The sequence below is a fragment of the Haematobia irritans genome, chromosome 3 (genome assembly GCF_050003625.1).
Source record: "Haematobia irritans isolate KBUSLIRL chromosome 3, ASM5000362v1, whole genome shotgun sequence".
NCBI classification, from domain to species: Eukaryota; Metazoa; Arthropoda; class Insecta; order Diptera; family Muscidae; genus Haematobia; species Haematobia irritans.
In genome coordinates this window covers 182,722,911-182,740,879 of record NC_134399.1, presented here as the reverse complement: position 1 = coordinate 182,740,879, position 17,969 = coordinate 182,722,911, and the positions used below count along the sequence as shown (strand labels likewise).

At 27.7% G+C, this 17,969-nt stretch overlaps 1 protein-coding gene and 1 long non-coding RNA gene across 7 annotated transcripts in view; one reads left to right on the top strand and one right to left on the bottom strand.

The window, feature by feature from the left end:
* LOC142229586 (uncharacterized) overlaps nucleotides 1-17,969 on the top strand; it is a 436,426-nt gene that overhangs the window by 377,593 nt on the left and 40,864 nt on the right. The window contains exon 5 of the long non-coding RNA XR_012720435.1: nucleotides 1,563-1,578. This is a non-coding gene — a long non-coding RNA (uncharacterized LOC142229586). The remainder of the gene's footprint in view (nucleotides 1-1,562; nucleotides 1,579-17,969) is intronic.
* The window catches only part of Nna1 (Nna1 carboxypeptidase), a 403,238-nt gene that overhangs the window by 371,634 nt on the left and 13,635 nt on the right, over nucleotides 1-17,969 (bottom strand). The gene's annotated exons all lie outside the window — the stretch shown is intronic.

Below are 17,969 nucleotides of genomic sequence, written 5' to 3'. Positions count from 1 at the left end.
AAAGCCTAACGGAGCTACATGAATATGGCCCTAAAAAGACTAAGTCAATGAAGAAAGTAAATGAAAATAGTTACGTTTTTAATGAAAAAATTGATTATTGCAATCAGCATCAATTAAATTTTTGATTGAATCAATTTACTAGTAAAATCAATTAATTTTTAATTCAAGTATTTTTTAATGTCCAATTAAAACTGTGATTAATACTATCAATTTCGTGTACGAAGACACTTCAATTAAAAAATAAATTGAATCAATTAATTTCGTGGTTGAATCAGGAAAATCTTTGTTTGTGCGTTGTAAATAATATAAGCTTTTGAGTCAGATTAGATATGTTCGAATTGGCTACCTTTGGCACGAGTTGCCTCCTTGAAACGGCCAACTATGCTACCCAAAATTGCTCATTACCGGTGAAACGTTGTCTTGAGATGGTCTACACCTTACCCTCCAAAATGCACCAGACGCAAAAGTCCAACAGATTGAGATCCGGAGAGTCCATTATTGTGCGGTAAAAAACCCATTCGTAGTCGATGACTACTAATGTGCTGAGTCCTATTGGACTGTCCATGGTCTACAGCTGCAATGTTTGTCTGCCCAAGGCTTAAATACTATCTTTAGGATATTCGCCATTTATGTGGACTCCACGATCGATGAGTACGAGCGAGTAGTAACGATCGGTCTTTACGGCACCAACACCTTCGACGACGTTTTGATTTCTGGTGGCCAATCGAAGGTCCAAATTTTCATTTTGCCTCTTTGGCAAGTAAGTCCGATGATTTTGTTCAAAAACTTCTCAATTTAAAATAGCTTCACATCCGAATTCGGCAACTGGCCACTTTCGTGCTAGCAAAGCAACTCCTTGGCTCTTTCCAGTCGATTTTCTTTGGTGCATTGGTCAGTGCTTGCTCTTTTTGGAATATCAATGACTTTTGTAGAAGCTTATTTTTCAATATGTGTTGCATCCGTTCTTGCGATATGTTCAGCTCGCGAGCAATTTTTTACCACTAAGGCCAATATAAAGCAATCACGCTGGAATTCCATAACGAACATCCTTATTTCTGAACGCAATGGATTAAAAAGTGTTTGTAGGCTATTAGGAGCTTGGTTTAGAAATTATAGCAAACTGAAGTTTGTTGCAATACATATTATCGATACTGTACAAATGGGGAAGCAAGTTTTACAATGAGCCGCATAAAATTAATGGTGTTTTCCTTTCTGAAAAAGTGATTTGCCTTCATTTTGTCTGTACAGAATGCGCATTTTTTAAATTTTACCAGCAACCTAAAACATGTTATCATTTCAGCGGGTAGAAAAGAATTCAAAGAAGGAAACAGGGCAATCGCAGCACTCTCGTTTGTTGGCAGTGCTGAAAATGCCAGCAATTTGCCTCTATGCGTGGTGCTATTTGCCTGTTTTTTTTAGAAAAGAACCTAAAAAGTAAATTTTCCGGGCAAAATGCACAAAAATTGCGCATTTTTTACAAGAAAAAAAAAACGCCATTCATTTTTCATGATAGTCATTAAGCATATGAACCAATTTTTAATAATTTCTCTTTTTTATTTCAGATTCCAAAACAACACAGTAAGTATTAAAATCCTTAAAGAAATACACATATTATTAATTATAATTTTAATATTTCCCATTTAAAATGTATGATATGTTACGATCATCCAAAAAGTAACACAATAGATCTATGGTGTATTCTAAATAACTTAGAAGACCTTATTCTATTTGACAATATTCATGCGGACATCAAAGTTTGAATAGCAATTTGTATCCAATTGACTTGAAACCGTTCACTAATATTTTTCGGTATTTCAGATCACAATGACTACGAAAATTATTTTTGTATAAATCGTATCCAAATAAAACATAATCTGCCGATTACTGTAATAAATATTTGTGATCTTTTTGTTTCGTCTTTGTACAATTTTGCATTACAATTTATTATTTTTTATTTTACCTCTTCCTCCACTGGCTAAAGGTGTTAATGGGCACACCGGAAATAATTGTGCTTGCAGGAATTGCACACGACCGCCTAAATCCATTTTTAAAGCATATTTTTGGGCTGTTGGTTTTTTTTTATTCGACTTCTCTGATGTATCTCCTACTAGTTGTACTTTAGGTACTCCGGGCACGTTTTTAATTTATCTCCATTTCTTACACTCAGTTGCTTATTCACTAACACCACAATGCCAGACTACACACATACACAATTATTATAAGACACACATATAAAGATATAAATCTTTTATCTTTTCTAGACCGAAAACGGATACTTTAGATTTCCTGTTTTTGGGATTTCTTTATACAAAAGATATGTGATTTTCTTTTGATCATCACAGGGATTGTAGTTTTCTGGTTGAATTTAATCTTTAGAGATTTTGGAACACATAAAAGGAAGTCGGTAAATGGAAATCCTTAGTTGAAACAAAAATAAAATTTCTTTATAACATTTTCTGTTTTGTTTTTTTTTTTCACTCTGTATTCACATTTTGTTGGATTTTGTAGACTTCGACCAGGTCACTTCTTTATTTTACATGCTCTTGCCGGAACTAACGTAGCCAATTGGGGTTGACTATAGACTATTCTCTAGCATCTAATGCCATGGTTGTTTGGAAAACAATAATACCATGGTGCTCTAATAGTTTTTGTTGAATTTTCTCCCACATTCGATATTTTTTTAGATTTTATTCAATTCGATTTCCCTTTCCTTTATTTTCTTATTCATTTTTTGGCATAGAGCTATGACTTCTAGCAGGTAGCTATTGTCGTGAACTTTTTTCGTCGCAATCGTACAGTTCTTAGAAAATTCGTTGCAGCTCTACCCCAGCACCCGTTTGAAAGGAAACACCATTTGACAATGGGAGAAAAACATTGGTAAATATCGGCATTACCAATGACAAAGGCCAGAAAAACACCGGCAAAGAGAATAAAAACACGTCAAGGAAATTCCTTGGATACCACCACTCTGTCGGATGTTTGTTTTGCCATTCTGATTCAATGGTATGTTACCAAGCCCAGAAAATATCTGCAAACTAACACCTTCTACTACGCCTAACCTAAGGTATTCGTAACCTTCCTCGCACCCTCTCCTCGGCTAAACCTCACAAAGGAACAACAAACAATTTTTTTAAGTATCCAGTACGTATTCGTAGTACTTGCTATCGTTGTAGTAGTTTTTGGTGGTTCTAAATATTTCTGGTAGTTTACTAAACAAATACCACTGCAAAAGAATACAATGCTACTACTCCAGCTATCTTAACTACCACCACAGTTTGGAGTACCAAGGCATGTAGACTCAAGATAATTAAATCAATTCAATGTTATTTCGTTCTCATGACAGTCATTTTACGTTGCCGGTTTGTTATGGAAATACTAGTGTATACTGTTAAACCTGTCATATACTGTTCATTGAGATACCAAAGTTTTATTCTAGATCGTCGACTCCTTATCCCTATTTATAATTATATAGGAAAGAAGAATTTTCTAATAAAATTTTATTGAAATTTTCATGGAAAAAAAATCCGTCGAAATTTTATTTCTATAGAAAATTTCACCTAATTTTTATATTTTTAGCAAATTTTATTTCTGTAGAAAAATTCGTTGAAATATTATTTCTATAGAAAATTTTGTCAAAATTTTATTTCTATAGAAAATTTTGTCAAAATTTTATTTCTGTAGAAAGTTTTGTCAAAATTTTATTTCTACAGAAAATTTTGTCAACATTTTATTTCTATAGAAAATTTTGTTAAAATTTTATTTCTATAGAAAATTTTGTCAAAATTTTATTTCTATAGAAAATTTTGTCAAAATTTTATTTCTATAGAAAATTTTGTCAAAATTTTATTTCTATAGAAAATTTGGTCAACATTTTATTTCTACAGAAAATGTTGGCAACATTTTATTTATACGGGAAATGTTGGCAACATTTTATTTCTATAGAAAATTTTGTCAAAATTTTATTTCTATAGAAAATTTTGTCAAAATTTTATTTCTGTAGAAAATTTTGTCAAAATTTTATTTCTGTAGAAAATTTTGTCAAAATTTTATTTCTACAGAAAATTTTGTCAACATTTTATTTCTATAGAAAATTTCGTCAAAATTTAATTTCTATAGAAAATTTTGTCAAAATTTAATTTCTATAGAAAATTTTGTCAAAATTTTATTTCTGTAGAAAATTTTGTCAAAATTTTATTTCTACAGAAAATTTTGTCAACATTTTATTTCTATAGAAAATTTTGTCAAAATTTTATTTCTATAGAAAATTTTGTCATAATTTTATTTCTATAGAAAATTTTGTCAAAATTTTATTTCTATAGAAAATTTGGTCAACATTTTATTTCTACAGAAAATGTTGGCAACATTTTATTTATACAGGAAATGTTGGCAACATTTTATTTCTATAGAAAATTTTGTCAAACTTTTATTTCAATAGAAAATTTTGTCAAAATTTTATTTCTATAGAAAATTTTGTCAAAATTTTATTTCTGTAGAAAATTTTGTCAAAATTTTATTTCTGTAGAAAATTTTGTGAAAATTTTATTTCTATATAAAATTTTGTCAAAATTTTATTTCTATAGAAAATTTTGTCAAAATTTTATTTCTATATAAAATTTTGTCAAAATTTTATTTCTATAGAAAATTTTGTCAAAATTTTATTTCTATAGAAAATTTTGTCAAAATTTTATTTCTATAGAAAATTTTATCAAAATTTTATTTCTATAGAAAATTTTGTCAAAATTTTATTTCTATAGAAAATTTTGTCAAAATTTTATTTCTATAGAAAAGTTGGTCAACATTTTATTTCTACAGAAAATGTTGGCAACATTTTATTTATACAGGAAATGTTGGCAACATTTTATTTCTATAGAAAATTTTGTCAAACTTTTATTTCTATAGAAAATTTTGTAAAATTTTTTTTTCTATAGAAAATTTTGTCAAAATTTTATTTCTGTAGAAAATTTTGTAAAAATTTTATTTCTGTAGAAAATTTTGTCAACATTTTATTTTTATGAAAATTTTTTCAACATTTTATTTCTATAGAAAATTTCGTCAAAATTTAATTTCTATAGAAAATTTTGTCAAAATTTTATTTCTGTAGAAAATGTTGTCAAAATTTTATTTCTACAGAAAATTTTGTCAACATTTTATTTCTATAGCAAATCTTGTCAAAATTTTATTTCTATAGAAAATTTTGTCAAAATTTTATTTCTATAGAAAATTTGGTCAACATTTTATTTCTACAGGAAATGTTGGCAACATTTTATTTCTATAGAAAATTTTGTCAAACTTTTATTTCTATAGAAAATTTTGTTAAAATTTTATTTCTACAGAAAATTTTGTCAACATTTTATTTCTCTATAAAATTTTGTCAAAATTTTATTTCTATATAAAATTTTGTCAAAATTTTATTTCTATAGAAAATTTTGTCAACATTTTATTTCTATAGAAAATTTCGTCAAAATTTTATTTCTATATAAAATTTTGTCAAAATTTTATTTCTATAGAAAATTTTGTCAAAATTTTATTTCTATAGAAAATTTTGTCAAAATTTTATTTCTATAGAAAATTTTGTCAAAATTTTAATTATATATAAATTTTGTCAAAATTTTATTTCTATAGAAAAGTTGGTCAACATTTTATTTCTACAGAAAATGTTGGCAACATTTTATTTATACAGGAAATGTTGGCAACATTTTATTTCTATAGAAAATTTTGTCAAACTTTTATTTCTATAGAAAATTTTGTAAAAATTTTATTTCTATAGAAAATTTTGTCAAAATTTTATTTCTGTAGAAAATTTTGTCAACATTTTATTTTTACAGAAATTTTTTTCAACATATTATTTCTATAGAAAATTTCGTCAAAATTTAATTTCTATAGAAAATTTTGTCAAAATTTTATTTCTGTAGAAAATGTCAAAATTTTATTTCTACAGAAAATTTTGTCAACATTTTATTTCTATAGCAAATCTTGTCAAAATTTTATTTCTATAGAAAATTTTGTCAACATTTTATTTCTATAGAAAATTTTGTCACAATTTTAATTCTATATAAAATTTTGTCAAAATTTTATTTCTATAGAAAATTTCGTCAAAATTTTATTTCTATAGAAAATTTAGTCACAATTTTATTTCTATAGAAAATTGTGTCAACATTTTATTTCTATAGAACATTTTGTCAAGATTTTAGTTCTATAGAAAATTTTGTCAAAGTTTTATTTCTATAGAAAATTTTGTCAAAATGTTATTTCTATAGAAAATTTTGTCAAAATTTTATTTGTATAGAAAATTTTCTCAAAATTTAATTTCTATAGAAAATTTTGTCAAAATTTTATTTCTATAGACAATTTTGTCAAAATTGTATTTCTATAAAAAATTTGACAAAATTTGCTATATTTTGTCATTTTTTTTTTTTGACAAAATTTTATTTCTATTTTATACCAAATTTTGTCATAATTTTATTTCTATAGAAAATTTTGTCAAAATTTTATTTCTATAGAAAATTTTGTCAACATTTTATTTCTACAGAAAATTTTGTCAACATTTTATTTCTATAAACAATTTTGTCAAAATTTTATTTCTATAGAAAATTCTGTCAAAATTTTATTTCCATAGAAAATTTTCCCAAATTTTATTTCTGTAGAAAATTTTGTCAAAATTTTATTTCAATAGAAAATTTTGCCAAAATTTAATTTCTACAGGAAATTTTGTCAAAATTTTATTTCTATAGAAAATTTAGTCAAACTTTTATTTTAATAAAAATTTTGTCAAAATTTTATTTCTATAGAAAATTTTGTCAAAATTGCATTTCTATAGAAAACTTTGTCGAAATTTTATTTCTATAGAAAATTTCGTCGAAATTTTATTTCTATAGAAAATTTCATTGAAATTTACTTTTCTAGAAGATTTCATCGAAATTTTACTTTTATAAAAAATTTCTTCGACAAAAATTTTGTTTAAAAAAAATAGTCTTAAAATTTTATTTCTATAGAAAATTTTTCACAATTTTATTTTTATAGAAAATGTTGTCAAGATTTTATTTCTACAGAAAATTTTGTCAACATTTTATTTCTATAACAATTTTGTCAAAATGTTATTTCTATAGAAAATTTTGTCAAAATTTTATTTCTATAGAAAATTTTGTCAAAATTTTATTTCTATAGAACATTTTGTCAAAATTTTATTTCTATAGAAGATTTTGTCAAATTTTTTTTCTATAGAAAATTTTGAAAAATTTTATTTCTATAGAAAATTTCGTCAAAATTTTATTTCTATAGATAACTTTTCCAAAATGTTATTTATATAGAAAATGTTTTCAAAATTTTATTTCTGTAGAGAAATTTGTCCACATTTTATTTCTATAGAAAATTTTGTCGAAAATTTATTTCTATAGAAAATGTCGTCGAAATTATTTATTTATTTATTATTTATTTCTTAAGAAAACTTTTCCAAAATTTTATTTCTATAGAAAATGTTGTCAACATTTTATTTCTATAGAAAATGTTTGCCAAATTTTATTTCTATTGAAAATTTTGTCAAAATGTTATTTCTATAGAAAATTTTGTCAAAATTTTACTTTTATAAAAAAATGTCAAAATTTTATTTCTATAGAAAATTTTGTCAAAATTTTACTTCTATAAAAAATTGTCAAAATTTTATTTCTATAGAAAATTTTGTCAAAATTTTATTTCTATAGAAAATTTTGTCAGAATTTTACTTCTATAAAAAATTGTCAAAATTTTATTTCTATAGAAAATTTTGTCAAAATTTTATTTCTATAGAAAATTTTGTCAGAATTTTATTTCTGTAGAAAAATTTTCCAAAATTTTATATCTATAGAAAATTTGGTCAAAACTTTATTTCAATAGAAAATTTTGCTAAAATTTTATTTCTATAGAAAATTTCGTCAAAATTTTATTTTAATAGAAAATTTTGTCAAAATTTTATTTCTATAGAAAATTTTGTAAAAATTTTATTTCTATAAAAAATGTCAAAATTTTATTTCTGTAGAAAATTTTGCCAAAATTTTATTTCAATAGAAAGTTTTGTCAAAATTTTATTTCTATAGAAAATTTTATCAAAATTTATTTCAATAGAAAATTTTGCCAAAATTTTATTTCTATAGAAAATTTCGTCTAAATTGTATTTCTATAGAATATTTTGTAAAAATTTTATTTCTGTAGAAAATTTTATGGAAATTTTAATTCATTAAGTTTCATTGGTTTTTCTGTAGAAATTTTCGAAAAATTTTAGTTTTCTGTCGAATTTTTATTATTATCTCAAATGCTAATCGCATAAGCGCTTGAATCAAGCATATAATACCATTTCTACCTAAATAATTTGATGCTTTCATAATATTTATAAAGATATCATTTTGATAAATTACAAGACTTATTTTATATTTTGCTGTTGAATTTATTTGTTTGCATATCGAAACATGTTTCTTTTTTCAACGTAACATATATATACTATTTGATTTAACGCGAACTTTTGTCGTGGGTATGAGTATATGTTTTTGGCAGTGTAGGCATGTACTTTGTACAAAAGACAAATGATGATATGCAATTGTTGAGGCAGGAAACATTTCAGCTGTCGTCAATTTCATATAACTCTTGAACAGGTGGTTATAGTTTAGCAGATATTGGGACTTTTTACAACGAATATCTAATCAGTACAAACCTGTCGCACTGTTGGTACTGTTGGATAACAGGTCTCATAATTTATCAAAAAATTATATTAGGTAATATTGCAAATATATGATTTCAATTAGAATTTCAAATATAACATGCAGAAAGCACTGAGCAATCTATCACAAGCTTCAAAAGAATGTCCTGAAAATTTATATATAAATAAATTTTAGAAAATTATCAACAAAAATAAAATTTTTCATTGTCGTTTAGTCTCAGTTCAAACAAAATGTAGCTTAACCAACAGAAGTAAAATTATATTTTTTACCTCTTTCACTACCGAATTAAAATAGTCATTGCTATTTTTTTAGAAGGATACCTTTAACAGTATCTAATATAAATATTAGATAAGAATAAATCCTACAAGGATAATGCACAATCGACTCTCAAAGTCATGTCCTCTGAGGTGGACGTCGGTAGTGAAGGGATTAAGTAGTTTCGCTTCAAGTAGATGATGATGATGAAAATTGTGAAAGTTCCACAACGATAGTCCATCCAACCGTCTTGCAGTGAAAAGAGTTTTGTCCAATTATTTTTTTCTGTAGAAATTAAATTTTATAAAATTTTGTGTAGAAATAAAATTTTGTCGAAAGATGGCAACCACGAAAAATAATTTTATTAATATATTGCTATATTTTTGCGCCAGAAATTTGGTCACATATAAAAGTTTTACTTTCGAAAATCTCCACATGTTTCTTATTTGCAAGTTTGACGCAACAACTTATCAAATTAATAACTAAGTTAACTGTACATAAGTAGTTAAAATAAAATATATGCCTTAAAAACTTTTGGTTTTTTTAATCATGTTTTTATGAAGATATCTTTTGTCTCATATATTGCACTACAAACTACTTTTGAGACTAAAGCAAACTTCAACTTCAATTGTGCAAAATTGTCGAAGTTTATCTTGCGCCTAACAAACAGGCAGGCAAGCAAACATTAAGTCAGCTCAGTACTTACCACTTGTATAATCCGTTAAAATGAGGGCATAATCCATAATTATCTTTATTGGTGCAGCTCACGCAGCCACTAGCACTGATTCCGCAATATTTCCATGGGCAGTAAACTAAGTGAACTGCCTAAACACCAAAACCACTTTTGTTATAAACATAAGCCCGAAGCGACAACGCGGAGCTATTGGGTGTTAGGGACACTCTTATCCTTTTATGTCCGCACAAATATTACGAAAGCATTCAAAATAATTTTCACTATTCTTTTTTGTTTTCGCTGTGACCTGATAATGGTGTAAAACAAAATCCGCAACAAAATCTCATTAGAGTGGAAAACAATATCCGCAGCTCTTTAACTTGATATCATATCGAACAATCAGCAATGCAGATTATTAGCTGGAAGTCAGTCGGCCATTCATCACTACTACCATAGACAATCACGTAAGCTTTTATAGAAACATTGAACTTTTCACACAGGATATTGGAATTAAAATCGAAATCAATCTTTTAGCCTTTACCGACTTCCACTCGCTATGATCTGTGATTGGTTTTCGCATAAAAAACACCATGTGATTGATGGTACTTTAGTTAGGGAGCTACTTGAAACTTTTAGTACATATGAGTCATTCCGTACCAAGGTGTAAATTTACTTTAAAATTATGGAATTGAAATAATTTCATGTCTTTCTGAAGGCTTACAAAATTAGAAAAAAAAATTCAGCACAATATTAAAAAAAATTCACCACGACTTTTTGCAATATTTATCGTATCGTAGGTTGCTAGGGTAAGAAAAATTGTTAAAAAGGTATCGTCTGAATTATGCTTCAGGAGACATCCCAATCACGATTTATACTCGTGTCATAATCTAACAAAATTTGAAGAAAAATTTACCAAAATTTTATTTGGACGCAATATTATATATTATGATTCCTCCTATAAGCGACAATTTTAGGTGTATAAATATCCCTTGAATTGTCGAATTTTAAATGTTTTACATGATATTATACGAAAATTAAAATTTTTGTAGAAATGGAACATACATAAAATTTTATTAAAATTGTATTTCTATAGAAAATGTTGTCAAAATTTTATTTCTTTTAGAAAATATTGTCAAAATTTATTTCTATAGAAAATTTTGTCAAAATTTTATTTCTATAGAAAATTTTGTCAAAATTTTATTTCTAAAGAAAATTTATGTTCCTCTTAGTTGGAAAGGTATATTTTGCAAAATCTACCAAAACTTCAAGAATTCTACCAATCTACCAAACAATAAAAAAATTACCATTTTTGGTAGAATTCTACCAACTGTGGCAACCGTCATCCCAACACGACATCTCAGTTTTAACAAACTTAAATAAATTGACAGAATAAAAAGTTGATTAGCTTATTTCGGCCAATATAAAACGTCGATTATTATTATCGATTATTTCATTTCTCTTGTAATTAGCTGGTCAATGTAGTAAATTACTATTGAAATATTTGCATACTTTTAGGCAGGCTATGGGGCCTATGTCGTGTTGTCTATGTTCTAGAAAGCATTGCCCTCTTGACGTTTGCTCTCTTAATAAAAGAGTGCAGGGTAATGTGTTAGCATGAATGCTCTAAGGGGTAATGCGATCAATCCCCGCTGTAACCAAACTCCAGCGGTGCTATTAATCTATATAAGGCTGTGAACCTATAAACCCCGAATTTTTGTTAATGATTATTAAAGCCCTAACTAAAAAAAATAAAAAAAACGGAAAATTAAATTGGGAAGTTGGCAATTTTTTTTTTTAAGATGATCTCCATTTGACTCAATACATTTGGTTGAGTAAACTTTTAAACCCGTCTGAATAATACCTATTCTAGACCCTCGTGGAGTTGATGACTACCTTTCATTCGAAAAGAAGTCGAGAGGGGATCTAGGTATTATAATAGGAGTCAGAAAGTCCACATTCGATTGCTCTAATGTTTTCAAAATTTGGCTAATTCGACTTGCGATTTAAGGAATTGAAAAAGTCAATATTTTGACTTTTTTAAAATTTCATAAAGACTACATTGAAACTAAGTTTTCTTTTCACGCAAAAAAAAAATTATTAACACCATTAAGAAAGATAATTGTTGCATCACTTGTCATAGAATCGGGTTTATATGGTCTTAAGGAAAATGTTTTCGGTATTATTACTGTAAAGACGACTTTTGTAGACGGGACTTTTTTATGAATTTTCGGTAAACTATTTCGTTAAAGTTAAAGCAGTACCCAGCAAAAACTAGGTAACCACATCACATTACAATTGGAATTACCAGGAGTAAAGCTGCATTACATTGCGGTGAGTTATAATGACTTACTTGTAATGACAAAAATAAATGTAATGCCTAATAATTTTCGAATTGTTATTCTCAAATTGTTAGGCAGTTGGCTTAATAAAATAGAATTGAAAGGATTGAATACTTCTTAGTACGAATGAACTGAAATATTTTTCTATGCTAAGTGTTATTCGTATGTATGATAAGCTTTCTATAATAAAGGAAGTCAGAGTTATCATTTTATAAGAAATTTTACTAAATTTGGTTTTAGTTTTAGTTCGGTTTTTGTTCATTTTTACGAATGCTTTGTTATCAGTGAATAAAATTTTCTTGTTCAGTAGTAATTTCTTATACCCCCGAAGAAAACAGTATTAGTAAAATGCCATGCCTTATTCTAGTTAATGAACTATTCCTAACTGCTTTCAGTTTTTTTACTGAAGCAAGTAAATTTTATTATTTCACACAATAACACTAGTTTACAAAAAAATAAAAAATTAATTTACACTTAATGAAAGACAACTTTTCTTATGTATTTTGATCTGCTGAATTCGAAAAAAATTATTTTTTTTTTTTATGGAACGACATTTTTCTTCTAGTTGATCTTATTACTTACATTAGAGTATCATCTATAAGATCATGAACTTCTCTTCCAGACGTTATTTCAATTGTTTATACTTTTCTGGCGGGAAAGGTCCTTTGTAAATTTTTTGGAAAATTTGGCTTTACGCATCGAAAATTCTAACCATTTGAACCACAACTTATCACAGATCCAATTATACACGACTATTCGTCTTCTTAATACCTTTCATTTAAGTACTAACAACGATATAATCAGACATTTTTAACTCGAGATATAATTTGTTTAGAGAGAAAAGAGCGAAAAAATAATAATAACAGGATATCTCAAAAACTGTCCATAGAAAATTTTTAAACGTTTTTGTTTTTCGAATTCAGCAGATCAAAATACATAAGAAAAGTCGACTCTCATCAAGTGTTCATTTTCAGTGTAAACTAGTGTAATTTAACTTAATGCAAATAAAATGGCTAATCTAAATTGATGAATATTTTTTCCTTTAGTTTCGAAGACACTTTTTTCTGGGTGTAGTGCTCCTATTACAGCATTACTCGCCATATTTTGATCCATTGTAATCGGCGATAGAAATCAATATTATCGAGATTTGGTTGCCCGAGACAATAAGTGGCTATTTTACAAGCTTTGGTGTATCAACGAATAAGTGATTACATATTAGGTTATTATATGCTTTAAAAGCACTACTTATTTCATGGTCGAAAGTATGCCTGGGGAGAAGTACTTTCCTCCTAGGACATGCGTATGTAAATGTAATCCGGAGCGATGCCAATTAATAAGTGGTTATTATTTCTTAAAACGGCTTACCTACAAGATTACCGGGTAATGAGAGTTTTTGCTGGGTAGAGTTCACGGATTCTAGATAATTATCGTTTAGTGCTTCTTTTTTTTTTGAGTTTTAATCGAGCAGTGAAATCTTCTTGTAAGTTGGCTACCTTCAAAAATTTATTTTAAAGCTCTCACACGTCGGTTTCTGATAGGCAAGGTTAAGGTTCACCGAAAACGTGAAAAAAGTCCAAGAACTCGTTAGAGGTACAAAGGTGGAAGCAAACTCGACGTTTTGTAAAAAAATTCGACTTTTTATTATCTTCAAAATCGATGAATCGACTTTTGAATTAAAAAAAAACCGACTAATCGATTTTTACCGCCACCAAAAATCGAATAATCGAATAGGATGAAACTTCCTTTAAAACACCAAGCGATATAATTATCTAGAATCCACAAACTCTACCGCTTTCACACGAGGCAAACTCAAAGTTACGAATCCGATTTGGCTAAAACTTCCACAGTAGCCTTTTGCGAGAATATATTGAAATTCACTGGGGATACTCTTGTACACAAAACAAAAAAACTTCTTGAAAAATTTTCCAATTATGGGTTTAATTGAGTTTTAAAAAATATTCAATTAAAAATTTAATTGATTCTACAAATTGTTTAATTGAAACAAAAATCCATGACAAAAATTAATAGTATCAATTAATTTTTTAATTGGATCAATTAATTTTTTAATTGACGTTCAACTAATATTTTAATTGATATTATCATTTCTGTGATTGAAGACATTTCAATTAAAAAATTAATTGGATCAATTAATTTCGTGATTGAATCAGAAATTTTTGTTTTTTGTGTGTATGAGACGGTGATTTTTATGCGGACATCCACACTTTTATTAGAATTTTTTTCGGTTACAACTGTTTATTTTTTGAGTTGTCGAGTGCCCAAAATTAATTTTTATTATTCGCAAGTGACATACATAAGTATTTTCAAAGTAGTTTTAATTTTAAATTATTTTACAACATTTATTATAGCCAAAACACAGTAAATGTGTTAGCTAAGGGAGAATCCTACACTCTCAAAAAAATCTCTTCTGTAACATATACTCCCAAACACATTTTGCTTCAAGCATATACATTTTTGGGTATTACCCAAACATTTATATATTTGATTTCTTCCAATATATAATATGTTTAAAAGCATATTGGTCTAAACAAAATAATATGTTTGGGTAGTCTAAGTTCTAAACATTATGTATTTTTCCATCCAAATTCAATAATGTTGTCTTCCAAAAAACTTTATGTTATTATGTGAACATATAATATGTTTGGAAACATTTTTAACCCAAAAATATTATATTGACTGAGTTCAAATCATATATTATTTTTTTATTGCAAAAATAAACATTTTTTAACAAAAAAAGGTTTTTGTATACAAGTTTAAAATTTTCGAAGAAATTCAAAAACTCTTACAAAAGAAGAACGTGAAGTCGAGTATATATACAAATATTTTTCCATCGAATCCTAAAGTTAACGATAACCATTCAAAGCACATTATATTTAAATTCTAAACAATAATTTTACAATCAACACATAAATTTATTTAGGTGTGAACAATTGTTTGCTTTCTTTAATAATTTATTTTAAAGAAAATAAACTTCAATTGTTGCTTTGGATCATTCCCCACCAAGTTATAATACAATTTGCCGAAAAAGTTATAATGTTATTCTGGTTTTACCGATTCGAGTTTTGCAGGTAAAATGAGAAATAATTTTAGTGGCAAAACTCGAACTCAATGTTCGCTTTTATTTTCGAAAGTATCCGTCAACTCCTCTTGGGCTACTTATTAATAAAGAGGAACCAAACTTTGTTTTTATATATCTTACTGTTTAATTTTTCACTGCTTCCCAATGTTTTCATTTCACTATCACAACTCTAATAAGAGTACACTGAAAAAAAATATTGTCGTGAGACCAAAAATTTCATGTCCTTGAAATAAGAATACACATTTTGCTTAGCTTAGAAGACGTATTTCTCTAATATAAAGTTTTTTTTTCCATGTTCAAAAGTCGATATATTGACTTGACTTTATAATTCAGAAAAATTCTTTAAAATTAATGAAATTGTCTTTAAATTTGTTGCATTTTTGCATCTTGACTACAAACAAAAATCGTTAAAAAATAGGACATGTTTTTCAACACTTTATTTTAAAGACGTTTTTTACTTGAAATATAGCATAATTTCTACTGGAAGTCTTGTTTTTAACGGATTTTTTAGAGCATATGAAAAAAGCTGAAAAAGCGAAAAATTAAAATTTGCTTCATAGAGTCAAATACACAAAACCCACATTTAAAAGAAAATTGTGTTTTAAAAGTATCCTTACTTGAATTCTCCGCTTCATTGGCTCGGAATCAATACCAAAATTGTTAAAGTAGAGACACAATCTTTGGAACCGGGCATGATTTTATTCAGTGTATAGTGCCCTTTCGTTAGTTTTTATGAAGATCCCTTTAATTACCTTTGTTTGAATATTTTGACTCGTCCTACGTTCCGATTTGTTTTGACGAAAAAACTCATGCTCTTTTTTTTCAAATGGTTCCCAATGAATTTTCTCTCCGAATACTCATTTTAATATTTTTACTTAAGCATATACAATTTTTGACGAAGTCTTATATCACAACATATATATGTTTACTCCAAATTTGTAAATTTATACTTGGTTATATTCACACATAGTATTTTTCCAATCTTTAATGAAATGTTCTTTGTGTATTTATATATATTAGAGTGACCGCAACTTATATGGGGCAAAAAAATGTCGGAATCTTCTTCGCCCTAACCCCACAAAACGAATCCCCTTTCCAGATATTGGGATAGCCAAAATTTGAGCCCGATTAAACGACGTTAACACGTGCCGCTCGTCGCTCAAAATTTGAAAAAAAATGAATGTTTTGGCCAAAAAGGGGATTCGTTTTGTGGGGTTAAGGCGAACAAGATTCCGACATTTTTTTGCCCCATAGAAGTTGCGGTCACTCTATAGCACGGCTACTCTGTCATTGGCATATTTAATAATAAGAGCTCACAATGGACTGAATAGTCTAAGTGAGCCTGAAACTTAATCGGGCTGCCACTTTAACCTAACCTAACCTAATAATAAGAGCAAATAACCGATAAACTTAGGCCCTCAACAAAAATATATTTGTGTATTAGTTTTTTTTTTTTTTGGTTTGGAATGACTCACATGATAGGCGTCACCACTATGCACCATCACTATTAACCTCAATCTATACCATTATGCCTTGAAGGCGTATAAAACAATAGAAATTATTCCAAACAATAGACGTTGGATAATGAGCTAAATATTGAACTCATTGCCTTGGATTTTGGCTATTGTAAATGGTTGAATAAATACTGGAATGGTTGAATAGATACTCCAACATCGATTTAACACAGTTCATACGATTCGTCGTATTTTCAAAACTCCTAAATATCCATGCATTTTCGTAATTTTTTGAATGATTGTTTTTTATTCACTGAAATATTTTTGTATGCCACAATATAGATTATTATTCACTTTTTTCCACTTTTTAAAATTGAATTCGGGTTACCGTACACCATATCTCTTCGAAATCTCACCGTTGCAAATTTTGAAGTTAATTTAGTTCGACTCACAACTCGTAAAAGGTCTGACTGACATATGAGTTTTTGACTTCAAATGTTGTTCTTTGTTATGCGATCTGATGTTAGTTGCTTGAGTATTTTTTTGCACATTTGTTTTTTTTTATTATTTCGATTTTAGCATAATATATTCGTATATATGTGTGTATGGATGTAAGTTAGCACGGTATACGACACTCACAAATACATGTTCGATGGTGCTTTTGCTCAAGATGTTTGTAATGCCTCTTCTCCACATTACATTTGGTATGAAGGAACTCTTTCTTTACACTTGTGCTACAAGAGGTCTGTATAATCGGTTGGAGTACGAGGAACTTATCAAAATCTCTTCTCTTTACTTCAAAGAGTTTTTGTGAATCCGAGAATAGTGTTACATATTGTGTAACAATTCGTTCGGACTCTGCTGTGAAAACGAGGTCCCTTATCATTGTCCATAACATAGAATCGAACATCACTGAATGGCAAGAGTGTCTGTAACAAACTTAGCTTTCTATATCCAATTAAATTTACAATATACGTTTATATTAGGGCTGTCACTCGGGATTTTTTATTTTGAATACCGGGATTTTTCGGGATCCCGAAAAAATAATTCCAATTTGTTTAAATTGTGGGTTTTATGATAGTTTATAAACAATTTTGGGACTTCACATAGTGTAAACGGCCCTTAAATTTCATACCCAACAAATTGAATTAATAAACATTTATTTCATCAAAATTCATCAAAATTCGAAGTAAACGATATGGTCCTTTGAATAATGGTTAGGTTAGGTTAGGTTATGTGGCAGCCCGATGTATCAGGCTCACTTAGACTATTCAGTCCATTGTGATACCACAGTGGTGAACTTCTTTCTTATCACTGAGTGCTGCCCGATTCCATGTTAAACTCAATGACAAGGGACCTCCTTTTTATAGCCGAGTCCGAACGGCGTTCCACATTGCAGTGAACCCACTTAGAGAAGCTTTGAAACCTTCAGAAATGTCACCAGCATTACTGAGGTGGGATAAT